The sequence below is a fragment of the Bubalus kerabau genome, chromosome 5 (assembly GCF_029407905.1).
Source record: "Bubalus kerabau isolate K-KA32 ecotype Philippines breed swamp buffalo chromosome 5, PCC_UOA_SB_1v2, whole genome shotgun sequence".
In the NCBI taxonomy this organism is placed as follows: domain Eukaryota; kingdom Metazoa; phylum Chordata; class Mammalia; order Artiodactyla; family Bovidae; genus Bubalus; species Bubalus kerabau.
In genome coordinates this window covers 82,927,399-82,940,310 of record NC_073628.1, presented here as the reverse complement: position 1 = coordinate 82,940,310, position 12,912 = coordinate 82,927,399, and the positions used below count along the sequence as shown (strand labels likewise).

The 12,912-nt window shown below is 49.5% G+C and overlaps 1 long non-coding RNA gene and 1 other non-coding gene across 2 annotated transcripts in view; one reads left to right on the top strand and one right to left on the bottom strand.

Annotated features, from left to right (window-relative positions):
- Nucleotides 1-11,303, top strand: part of LOC129653945 (uncharacterized) — a 28,974-nt gene extending 17,671 nt beyond the window's left edge. Inside the window, exon 3 of the long non-coding RNA XR_008715301.1 lies at nt 11,150-11,303. This is a non-coding gene — a long non-coding RNA (uncharacterized LOC129653945). The remainder of the gene's footprint in view (nt 1-11,149) is intronic.
- Nucleotides 7,952-8,024, bottom strand: TRNAR-UCU (transfer RNA arginine (anticodon UCU)). The gene has a single exon. It is a non-coding gene; the product is annotated as a tRNA-Arg (tRNA).
- Nucleotides 11,304-12,912: the final 1,609 nt, after the last annotated feature.

Sequence of the window (12,912 nt, the reverse complement as noted above, 5' to 3'; positions counted from 1 at the left end):
TCTACGCGCTGCTCTGTGTAGACGCGGGCCCACTGAAAGCAGGAGCAGCCGGGGAGATTTTAAGCAGGAAGGGATCAGGTCTATTTTTGCTAAAGAAAGGAAATTCTGGAAGCCTCCGGGAACTGTAACTTGAGTCTTGCGGCTATCTGGGGAAAAGACGAGAGACCAGCTGAAGAGGGTGATCCACCGGCTTAAGGATCCCTCCCTCACTTCCCTCAACACACCCCCTTCTCCAGTAGCTGATTGTTTAAAAATCAATTTGTTTAATGAAGGTGCAGATAAGCTGAAGCTCCTTACCGCCCACAGGCTTCCTCCAGGCTGCCTGTTCAATGAGGAGAGCATAATGGCTGTTGTTTAGTAGGTGCTGGATAAGGATTGTTGAGCTAATGAAGCAAACACAGGTCAGCTCCAGGAGTGGGGGAGGCGCGTGGCGGGAGACGGTGTGGAGGCCCCTCCAAGACTCCCGGCTTGGTGGCTCTAGGAACTGACCTGGGAAAAACTGGGTCAGGTTTAAGAGAAATAATAAAAACAACAGCTGCCATTTGTTGAGTCCCAAGTAAGGGTCAAACCCAGGGCTAGGCCTTTACACAATTCTTCCCAGATCGTTGCATGCACCTCTGTTGAGTGGGCATTCTGATCCCCACTTTTACAAGGAGGAAATCGAGGCTCACCTGTTTGCCCTAGGGCTGCAGTAGAGGCCAGAGCCTGTGTTCACCCCTCTCTGCTGTCAGGAGTTCCACTTGGGGTGAGGCAAGGGTGAGGTGGAGCCCTCTGAAGAGCAATCTCAGAAGCTTCTAGAACCAGATGTGGATTTGCAACCTAGCACCATACATTAGAGCTAAACAGAGTTGGAGCTTTGTGGGCATCTGTGTGAGAAAAGCAAAATATTAGCTTGCTAGGGCCACTCTAACTAACCACTGCAGACTGGATGGCTTAAGCAAAAGGTGTTTATTGTCTCATAATTTTGGAGGCTGGAAGCTCCAATTTGCGGTGTCAGCAAGGTCTGTTTCTTCCTAGGCAGGTAGACATTTGCCTTCTTGCTGTGTCCTCACAGGGCCTTCTCTGCATTTGTGTCCTATGGGGTTGGCTAAAATATTCGTTCATTCTTTTCTTGTGAGATGGCTGTAATAGCACTTGTGTGCATGCCAAGTCGCTTCAGTCGTGTCCAACTCTTTGCGACACCAGGGACTGTAGCCCGCCAGGCTCCTCTGTCCATGGGATTCTCCAGGCAAGAACACTGGGTGGGTTGCCATGCCCTTCTCCAGGGGGATCTTCCTAACCCAGGGATCGAACCTGCGTCTGTTATGTCTACTGGCAAACTGTATTGGCAAATGGGTTCTTTACCACTAGCACCAGCTGGGAAGCCCCTAGTAGCACTTGGTTGTCTTTAACTTCTTTTGAAACAATTTTGTAACTTTGTATTGTGACAGTTGTCCTACCAGCATGCATTAAAAAAAAAATATTGATGAGTCAAAAAAATTGCTGCTAATCCTATGGATGGAGGAGCCTGGTGGGCTGCCGTCCATGGGGTCACACAGAGTTGGACACGACTGAAGTGACTTAGCAGCTGCAGCAGCAGCAAGTCACTTCAGTCGTGTCTGACTCTGTGCGACCCCATAGACGGCAGCCCACCAGGCTCCCCTGTCCCTGAGATTCTCCAGGCAAGAACACTGAAGTGGGTTGCCATTTCCTTCTCCAATGCATGAAAGTGAAACGGGAAAGTGAAGTCGCTCAGTCATGTCCAACTCTTCGCGACCCCATGGTCTGCAGCCCACCAGGCTCCTCCGTCCATGGGATTTTCCAGGCAAGAGTACTGGAATGGATTGCCATTGCCTTCTCTGGAGTTTTTGTGTAGCCATTTTAATATTGAAGATGGAAGAAAAAAGCAACATTTTCAGCATATTATGCTTTATTATTTCAAGAAAGGTAAAAGTACAACTGAAATGCAAAAAAAGATCTGTGCAGCATATGGAGAAGGTCCTGTGACTGATTGAATGTCAAAAGGGGTTTGTGAAATTTTGTACTAGAGATTTCTTGCTGGAGAATGCCCCACTGGTAGACCAGTTAAAGCTGATAGCTATGCAATTGAAACATCAAGAGCAACAATGTTGTATGATGCAGCAGATAGCTGATGTACTCAAAATATCCAAATCAAGCACTGAAAATCAGTTGCACCATCTTGGTTATGTTAATCACTTTGATGTCTGGGTTCCACATAAGCGAAATAAACCTTCTTGACCGTATTTCTGTGTGTGAATCTCTACTTAAATGCAGTGAAAATATTCTATTTTTAAAACAAATTGTGATGGGTGATGAAAAAGTGGATACTGTATAACAATGTGGAGTGTAAGAGATCATGGGGCAAGCAAAATGAATCACCACCAACCATACCAAAGACCAGTCTTCATCCAGAGAAGATGATGTTGTGTATATGGTGGGATTGCCAAGGGAGCCCTCTATTATGAGCTCTTTCTAGAAAACCAAATGATTACTTCCAACAAGTACTGCTCCCAATTAGGCCAACTGAAAGCAGCATTTAACAGAAAGAAATTAGTCAACAGAAAAAGCATGATCTCCCATCAGGATAACACAAGACCTCACGTTCTTTGATAACCAGGCAAAATCTGTTACAGCTTATCTGGAAAGTTCTGATTCATCTGCCGTACTCACCATACACTGCACCTTCAGATTTTCATTTATTTTGATCTTTACAAATTTCTCTTAATAGAAAAAAAGGTCAATTCCCTGGAATACTTTAAAAGGCACTTGGGACAGTTGTTTGCTCAGAAAGATAAAATGTTTTAAGAAGATGGAATTATGAAGTTGCCTGAAAAATGGCAGAAGGTAGGTGGAACATAATGGTGAATAGTTGTTCAATAAAGTTCTTGGTGAAAAATGAAAAATGTGTCTTTTATTTTTACTTTAAAACCAAAGGAACTTTTTGGCCAACCCAATACTTTCCCTTCTTATAAGGACACCCATCGGGTTGGATTGGGGCCATGCTAATGGCTTCATTTCAGCATAATCCCCTGTTCAAAGGACCTGTCTCCAAGCATAGTCACATTCTGAGGCGCTGGGAGTGAGGGCTCAGCCCACCACAAGCAGAGTGTGGGGGTCGTGGAGATTCAAGGGCTGAGGGGAGAAGGACCAGAGAGAGCCTGGGAGGCCGGAGAGGGTGTTCTGGTAGTGCAGTGGCAGCTCGTAGGACAAGGATTAAGCAGAAGCCCTTAGGCTGGCAAATGATGGGAGGCTCCATGTAATCCAGGGAGAGGGGACCAGGGTGATGGGGGCTATGTGCCTGAACGCAGAACTCTGGGAAATGGGAGAGTGCTCAAGAGGAGGAGAAAGTGGCTGAAGCGGCCACCTCCAGCTGCTAAAGCATCAGTCAGACCTGCTTCAGAAAAAGGTCAGTGCAGCCATGGAGGCACTTCTGGTCATCACCAGCACGGGCTGTGGTTTCTTCATTGGAGGGGGTGAAGGCCACTCCCCAGAGCTGTGGGAAGGGGTGCCTGCTGCACTCACCACCCCCTGGTGGCATGACAGCTGCAGAGCCAGGGCACAGGGAAGCGGGCTCTCGCCAGGTGTGTCCACCCCCATCAGCACATAGTCCGCCTCAGGCTGAGCCCAAGCCTGGGGCAAAGGTGGCCTAAGCATCACCGAGCCACTGAGCCACTGACCACAGGACCTGGAACACCGGCCCAACCCAGAGATGGCGTGTGAGCCACTTCCAAAGGGGCCAGTTTGGTTTCTTTTCTTTCCCCATCCTGTCCATGTCTGGAATCTACCTCTAACTGCTCCCATGTGGAGCCCGAGGGACCTGTTATTGAACACATTCTGGGGACCTCAGGGTCACCTGGCAGGAGCAACCAGTTTTCCCACTAAAACACGGGGGGGGGGGGGGTACAAAACACGTTTTCCTGGAACCACGAGCTGCTCTGTGGCGGTAGTGAAATTACAGAGTCTGAGGTCCTGCCCTTGGTCAGGCTGTGGTCAGGAAGGGGATTGCACACCCATGTACACACTCACACACACATGCATACCCCGATACATTTGTTTTACTCAACTGCTGCTGACACTGAACTAACACATCCCAGGATCTTCTTAGGGGAAACAGTACAATGGAGTGGAAATAAAATAGAGGCACCTCTGGAATGATTCTGATCTGAAGCCATGGTTGAGAAGCAGTCTCTGGAGGGACGTGAAGATTATACAGGTCTAACCGCTCATTGTCCAGAGTGGGTCCTGGGCTGCTCAAGATCACACACCACAGGCCTGTGCTGAGTCCACTCCCCCTTGCAGGCTCCCTTGGTTTGCATTCAAGCCACAAAACCCAGCTCCCAGGCCAACCTTTGTCAACGTTGACCCACACACAGGCACTGGGGATGCTCCCACCTGGTGCCTTGATTTGAAGTGAGCCTCCAACCACCTGCATGGCCTCCATCCCTCGGGAGGCCCTGGGTGGAGTCAAAGCTCCATGTGAGAAATAAGAGGCTGGTCCCCTGGCCGCCCTGGGGACCAGCTCCTGCCTCGCGTCACATGTTATTTCATTCTTAATTACAGAGCTCAGGCAGCAGAGCCTCCCAGGCTGAGCCAGACATAGTGTTCTGTTTAATTTGATTTTTGTTCTGAAGGAAAGCCTTTGGGGCCCACTGCATGGAACACAGGGTGAGGGAGGGGCTCACTGGGGCCTGGAGCTTGGGGATAGCGGGGATCCTGTGACCAGGCTGGGAACACCCGCTTCCTCAGGCCCTGGTTTCCCCATCTGTGAAGTGAGGTGTGGGCGTGCGTGCCAAGTCACTTCAGTCGTGTTGAACTCTGTGCGACCCTATGGACTGTAGCCAGTCACTTTTCTCTGTCCAGGGGATTCTCTGGGCAAGAATACTGGAGTGGGTTGCCATGGCCTCCTCCAGGGGATCTTCCTGACCCAGGGATCAAACCCACGTCTCTTATGTCTCCTGCATTGGCAGGCGGGTTCTTTACCACTAGCGTCACCTGGGAAACCCATGAAGTGAGGAGATGGACCAAAGCTTCCTCTCAGGTCCCTTCCTGCACTAAAAACCTGTAAAAGCTGAACAGCCCTTTGTGCTGTACCTGCACAGCTTTTCAGGGCTCTGACCTCTCCTCCGTTTCTGGGCCTTCATCTTTTATTGTCGCTCCAGCATTCTTGCCTGTGAAATCCCAGGGACAGAGGAGCCTGGCAAGTTATAGTCCATGGGGTTGCAGAGTCAGACACAACTGAGTGACGGAGCACAGCAGCACGAATGTCTTCTCCTTACTTCCCTCTCCACAAGCCCGTGGCTCTCTGGAGTTAGGGGTGGCGGTGGGGGTGTCTCCTGCTTCTCTACCAGTGCTTTTCTGACCCATTTGCTAGCTTCCTCCTTCTTCCACACCCTCAGCCACTAGTTATTTCCAAGTTTGCCCTTGGCCCCTGAGTCCTTCCAAGCAAGCACCTGGCCACTCTCTTCTCCTGCTGCTCCTGCCTATGGCCAAGGAACCCACACCTGACCTCCAGCAGGTGACTGGTTGTGGCCTCTGGGCTTCCCCCTGACGTCTCAAATGGACTCGGTCCACTCTCTTCCCCTACATTCCCCACCTGCATGGTCTTATTCCTCCCCTGCCTCAGTGAATGGAGCCCCCCACCCCCACTGCATGGTCCGTGCCGTTGGGTCCCGGGCAGCACAGAAGGACGGGGCCTTGCCTCAGGGTGGGAGGGACCCTCCTCTCAAAGCTCCCCATTGGAGCTTGACCCTCCTCCTTTCCCTGTGCCCACTGCAGTTTCTTGCTTTAAAAGTTGGGAACAGTACTGATTTTTTAAGCAAATTTTCTTTCTTTCTCTTTGGTTGTGCTAGGTCTTCGTTGCTGTGCAGGCTTTTCGCCAGCTGTGGAGAGTGGGGCTACTCTCCAGTTGCAGTGCACAGCTTTCTCACTGCAGTGGCTTCTCTTGTGCAGCACAGGCTGCAGGGCACTCAGGCTTCAGTACTCGTGGCTCTTGGGCTCTAGAGCGTAGGCTCAGTGGTTGTGGCACCTGGGCTGAGTTGCTCCACAGCATGTGGGACCTTCCTGGAGCAGGGATCGAGCCCTTGTTGCCTGCATTAGCAAATGGATTCTTTTTTTTTTTTTTGAACAATGAATAGCTTCTTTATTAACCTTTAAATCATTAATTAACCTGTTAACATTATGAGTTACAGCTATTTTCTTTAAAAAAATTTATTTATTTTTAATTAGAGGATAATTGCTTTACAATATTGTATTGGTTTCTGTCATATAACAATATCAATCAGCCATAAATATACATATGTCCCCCCACCTCCCCCGGTGGTTCAGATGGTAAAGAATCCACCTGCAATGCAGGAGACTTGCAGGAGACACAGATTTGATCCCTGGGCCGGGAAGATCCCCTGAGAAGGAAATGGCAACCCACTCCAGTATTCTTGCCAGGTAAGTCCTATGAACAGAGGGGCCTGGCAGGTTACAGTCCATGGGGTGCCAAAGAGTCAGACATGACTGAACAACTAACACACACACACACACACACACACACACACACACCCCTCATCCCACCCCTCTAGGTTCTCATGGAGCACCGACTTGAGCCCTATGAGTCATACATCAAATTCCCACTGGCTATCTGTTTTACATATGGTAATGTATATTTTGGGCTTCCCAAGTGGTGTTAGTGGTTAAAAGGAAAAAAAAAAAAACAACTCGCCTGCCAATCAGGAGATGCCAGAGACATGAGTTTGATCCCTGGGTTGGAAAGATCCCATGGAGAAGGACACAGCAACGCACTCCAGTATTCTTGCCTGGAGAATCCCATGAGGATTCTGGTGGGCACAGTCCTTCGGGTCACAGACACGACTGAAGCGACTTAGCACGCACAGTATACATGTCTCCTTGCTACTCTCTGAATTCGTCTCGCTCTCTCCTTCCCCAGTTGGGCGGACGTCCACCTGGCTTTGACCCGACTCTGTCACCAACTCATAATGGAGAATCTACCTGCCCCCAAGTCTGTCCTCAGGGGAGGCGAATTCTTTACCACTGAGCCACCAGGGAAGCCCAACAGATACTTAGCTTTGAAATTCCAGCAGATCTGTCGGTCAGGCCCCGAGTGCAGAGGCGTCTTGTTATGGGCTGGTGACAGAGTTGGGTCAAAGCCAGGTCTCCAGACTCCTGCCCCCCGGGTGTCCCTGGGCTGCGCTGCACTCCAGGCCCTGTCCCCAGCCCACCACCATCTTGGGCCCTGGGCGCTCTCAGACTGTAGCACCTGCTGGTTTCTGTAGGACCTGCTGCCCTGGGGCTGAGGGAGGCCAAGCCCCTGATGCTGTCTCCAGGCGAGGCCCCCACAAGAGGCACAGGGTACCTGCCTATCAGGAGATGCCTTGGAGAGGGGCAGGGGGGTCTGGGGTGGCCAGAGCCCTTCTGGCCCAGGGAGACCAAACACTTAGATTAAGAGCTTATTTTCTCGAGGAGCACTCAGGTCCCCCTCCTCACCAGACACATCCTGCATGGACCAGGTCAGCCCTGCAGCGTAGAACCAGCTGGGTCTGCTGTGTGGAGCCGGTGCCCCGTTCCTTGCTGGAGCTGAGCGCAGACAGGTGTGAAAACTTCCCGTCAGCACCTGGGCTTGCTGCCTGAGGAACAGTCCTGCCCGTGGGCATGGGCCTGGCGCTCAGAGGGCCTCTGGGCAGAGGCCCACAGCTGGGAAATGGTCAGCCCTTCCTGGTCCTGGAGAGACCAGCATTGGCAGGAGTCTGGCAGCATTTTACACTGGTGGCCATTTGTCCAGGAAGAAGCCCAGACCACCCTTGTTTTCTCTTCTGGTGTTTTGGAGCTGGAAGAAAGTTCTTGTTTATCTCCCTCATTTTATAAAGAAACTGAGATCCAGAGAAACTTGCATGGCTAAACCCTCCAGTGTTTTTTTGACTTCATGGCGTGGCATGTGGGATCTTAGTTCCCTGACCAGGGATCGAACCTGTGCCCCCTGTGTTAGAAGCACAGAGTCTTAACCACTGGACCACCAAGGAAGTCCCTAAAACTCCTATTTTTAAAAATTAACTCATTCATCCAATAAGTATTGGAGCACCCAGTAGGAGGGCTGGACATTGTTCTCAGAACAGGCACGCAGCAGTAAATGGTAGACAAAGTCACTGAGCTCCTAGAATCTACATTCTGACTTGGAAACAGTCAATAAAGAGTTAAGCAAATGGATGAAGAAAGTAACTGTAGATGGTACTAAGTGCCAAGAAGGAAATAAGCCAGGGCGATAAGAGATAGTAACTGGAAGAGACAGGAAGGGTTATACAGATATCTATGAATATCTAAGAGAGGGGCCTTCTGAGGAGGTGCCATCTGATCTAAGTCCTGAATGATAGCTAACCTTGCAGAGGTCCGCATGCAGAGCCTTACAGGCAGAAGGAACAGCTAGTGCAAAGGTCCTGAGGTAGAACCCAGCATGGCATGTTTGGGGACAGTAAGACAGCCCCGTGTGGCTGGACCTTAGGGAGCACCTGATCAGTGGTGGGACCTGAGGTGGGAAGGTGAAGCTGGCTCCAGTCAGTCTCTATTTTAATGACATGGCAAGAAATTTTAATTTTATTCAAAGCGGGTTTGCTTGTTTGTTTTTTGAAATAGACTTTAGTATTAGGTCATGTATGGATGTGAGAGTTGGACTGTGAAGAAGGCTGAGCGCCGAAGAATTGATGCTTTTGAACTGTGGTGTTGGAGAAGACTCTTGAGAGTCCCTTGGACTGCAAGGAGATCCAACAAGTCCATTCTAAAGGAGATCAGCCCTGGGTATTCCTTGGAAGGAATGATGCTAAAGCTGAAACTCCAGTACTTTGGCCACCTCATGTGAAGAGCTGACTCATTGGAAAAGACTCTGATGCTGGGAGGGATTGGGGGCAGGAAGAGAAGGGGACGACAGAGGATGAGATGGCTGGATGGCCTCTCGGACTCGATGGACTTGAGTCTGAGTGAACTCTGGGAGTTGGTGATGGACAGGGAGGCCTGGTGTGCTGCGATTCATGGGGTCGCAAAGAGTCGGACACGACTGAGCGACTGATCTGATCTGATCTGATTAGGTTCAGAGCAAAAATTGATTGGAAAACATAGAATTCCCTTATCCCTCCCTGACCCCCAACATGCACAGCCTCCCTTTTTATCAACATCCCACACCAGGGGGGTACATTTGTTACACTGATGAACCTACACTTACACATCATAAACACCTGAAGTCCATAGTTCACATTAGGGTCTGCTGTTGGTCTATACTCAGTGGGTTTAGACAAATGTGGAATGACACATATCTGATGTTACAGTATCATACCGAGTAATTTCACTGCCCTAGAAATTCTCTGTGCTGTCCCCTCATCCCCCTCCACCAACCCCTGGCAACCTCTCTGATCTTTATATTATCCCCATAGTCTTGCCTTTCCCAGAATGTCATATAGTAAAATCATATAGCATGTAGCTTTTTCAGAGTGGCTTCTTTCATTTGGTAATACGCATTTAGGTTTCCTTCGTGTCTTTTCATGACTTGATAGCTCATTTCTTTCTAGCACTGAATAATGTTCCATTGTCTGGAGGCATCATATTTTATTCATGTACCTATTGATGGGCATCTTAGTTGCTTCCAAGTTTTGGCAATTATAAATAAAGCTGCTGTAACATCCACGTACAAGCTTTTGTGTGGACACAAGTTTTCACCTTCTGTGGGTAAATACCAAGGAGCACAAATGCTGGATCATATGGTACAAGTATGTTTATTATTGAAAGAAAGCACCAAAGTATTTCCTAAAGTGGCTGTACCATTTTGCATTCCCACCAACAATGAAGAATTCCTGTTGCTCCACATGTTCCCTAGTATTTGATGTTCAAGATCTTAGCCCTTCTAATAGGTGAGTAGTGGTATTTCATTTTTATTTAATTTGCACTTCTCTGATGACAAATTATGCTGAGCACCTTCTCACATACTTATTTGCCATCTGTTTATCTTCTTTGGTGAGGTGTCTGTTTGAATCATTTGCCTATTTTTAAATTTAAGTTGTTCATTTTCTTATTATTGAGTTTCAAGGGATCTTTGTATAGTTTGCATAATAGTCTTTTATTAGATGTTTCTTTTGCACATGTTTTCACCCAAACTGTGCAGCTTGTGGTGGTGTTATCTTGACAGGATCTTTTGCAGAGCCAAAGTTTTCAATTTTAATAAAGTCCAGCTGATCAATTCTTTCTTTTATGGATCTGGCCTTTGGTGCTGTGTCTAAAACATCACTGCCAAATTCAAGTTCATCAGGATTTTCTTTTATGTTATCTTCTAGGAGTTTTATAGTTTGGGGTTTTATTTTTAGGCCTATGATCCATTTTGAGTTAATTTTTGGAGGATTTTGGGAATTCCCTGGCAGGCTGGTGGTTAACACTCTGTGCTTCCAATGCAGGGGGCATGGGTTCGATCCCTGGTTGGGGAACTAAGATCCTGTAAGCCATGCAGCACAATCAAAAATAAAATAATTTTCGTATCCCATGGACAGAGGAGCCTGATGGGTTGCAGTTCATAGGGTCCCAAAGAGTTGGACATGACTGAAGCAACTGAGCACACACACACATGTAGGGTTTTAATGGATAGAGTTCATGTGATTAAACCTTGCCTAGGATTACTATTGACTGACAGAGGAGCCTGGTGGGCTGCAGTCCATGAGGTCGCTAACAGTCAGACACGACTGAGCGACTTCAGTCAGACACGACTGAGCGACTTCAGTTTTACTTTTCACTTTCATGCTTTGGAGAAGGAAATGGCAACCCACTCCATTGTTCTTGCCTGGAGAATCCCAGGGATGGGGGAGCCTGGTGGGAGGCCGTCTATGGGGTTGCACAGAGTTGGACACGACTGAAGTGACTTAGCAGCAGCAGCAGCAGCAGCAGCATGGGGGTGGGGAACAGGAGCAGGGAGAGGGCAGGGGCAGTTGCCCAGGTAAGTGATGGAAGGTCACAAACAGGATTGACTTTGCAGGTGAGACCAATGGGGCTTCCTGGGAACTGACTCTGAAGGATGTGGGATAGGAATCAAGAATGACCCTTAGGGTCTTCCCTGGTGGTCCAGTGGCTAAGAATCTGCCTGCTAATGCAGGGGATGTGGATTCAATTCCTGGTACAGGAAGATCCCACATGCTGCCGAGCAACTAGGTCTGTGGGCCACAACTACTGAGCCAGCCCTCTAGAGCCCGCGAGCCGAAACTACTGACGCCCGCATGCCTAGAGCCTGTGGTCCTCAACAAGAGAAGTCACCGCAGTGAGAAGACTGAGCACCACAATAAAGACTAGCCCCTGCTTGCCGCAACTGGAGAAAGCCCCTGAGCACCAACAAAGACCCTGTGCAGTAAAAAATAAATCTTTTTTAAAGTAAATAAAAGTCATTTGTTAAAAAAGAGAAAAAAAAAAGAATGACCCCTAGGTCTGGAGGTCTAGCTGGGTGTAGGGTGGAGCCATTTACTGAGATGGGAACAGGTAGGGGTGGAAGGGTAGCTGGGTATATGGTTCTGGCACTCAGCAAAGTGTGAGCCTAGAGTCATCAGTGATTGGATAGCCAGGGAAGCCAGGAAGCTGGACCACATCACTTAGGAGGAAAGAGCAGCAGGTTCTTTCCATGACCTCAGGCTGTTTGCAACAGCAGGTCAGCCCCCGGGGCCCTACTGGCCTGGGGTCAGAGAGATGATGAGATGCCATTAACACAGGGGACTGATTGGGTGCAGATCTGGCAAGGGGATCAGTAGGGGCAGACACTGGGCAAATCCCCCAGACCTGTTATCCCTCTGCAAACACAGGCCCCTTTGGATGTGGATTCCACATGGGTTCAAGAGTTTTGCTGGGGAAATAAAATAATTGGGCAATCAGCCAGAAGAAAGCCAGTGTGGATTGGGAGGCTTCTTACAATGGGCTGTTAGCCCTCAGGGGTAATCTTTGTCATGCAGAGGAAGGAGCCTGGCTTCCGGCTGAGGATCTAGGGAGAGTCTGGCCTTCTGCGATTGGATTTGTCCTGAAAGGCCCAGAGGGGACTTCCCTGGTGGTCCAGTGGTTAAGACTCTCCCTTCCAATGTGTGTGTGTGTGTGTGTTTGTGTGTGTGTTGTGGGGGCGGGGGCGGGGTGGGGGGAGTTCGACCCTTAGTCAGGGAGCATGCATCATGGCCAAAAAACCAAAACATAAAATGGAAGCAATACTGTAACAAATCCAATAAAGAGTTTAAAAATGGTCCACACTAAAACAATCTCTTTAAAAAGGTAGTAAAGTTGGATCTGCTGGCCTGGAGGACAGGAGGTGAGCGAGCGGTGAGGATGGGGAAACGCTCAGTACCCCTGACTGAGGGCCTGAGGTTGAGGACACTGAAGAGGAGATGGGTGGTGGGAGCCATGCTCACCCTCCTGTCTCTAGAGGCTAGGATCTGACTCCCAACCAGAATCCAAGCTGCTAGCTGAGGCCTGGTAAGAAGACATGAGGGCCAGAGGTCATCTCAGGGGCTTGGTCAATGGGACTGAGCTGGACCTGGACTCAGAACCAAAGAGGACTCAGCTTAGTGAAGGCTGGAGCCAAGGAGTGGGTTCCCTCCTAGATTAGAGCCCAGCATCTGGGGGTGCTCCAGGAGGGGTTCCCAGCCTGGTAGAGACACACTCTGTGGGACCCAGAGACATCCCTAGGCCCAGGTGCCCTGGATACCCCAATCCTGTACCCATCAGCCTACTGATCCCAGACCTGGGGGCCCATGTGGCTCCTTGGGGGTCTCCAGACATGCCCCTGGGTGGGCAGTGAGGTCTCCTTGTCCTCCAAAGCAACTTGGCCTCAGTGTCAGCTAGCACTTCCCAAGGGTTCCCTGGGCTAAGGAGGGGTGGGGACAGAGAAGGACTAAAAACCCAGGTTTCGGTTCA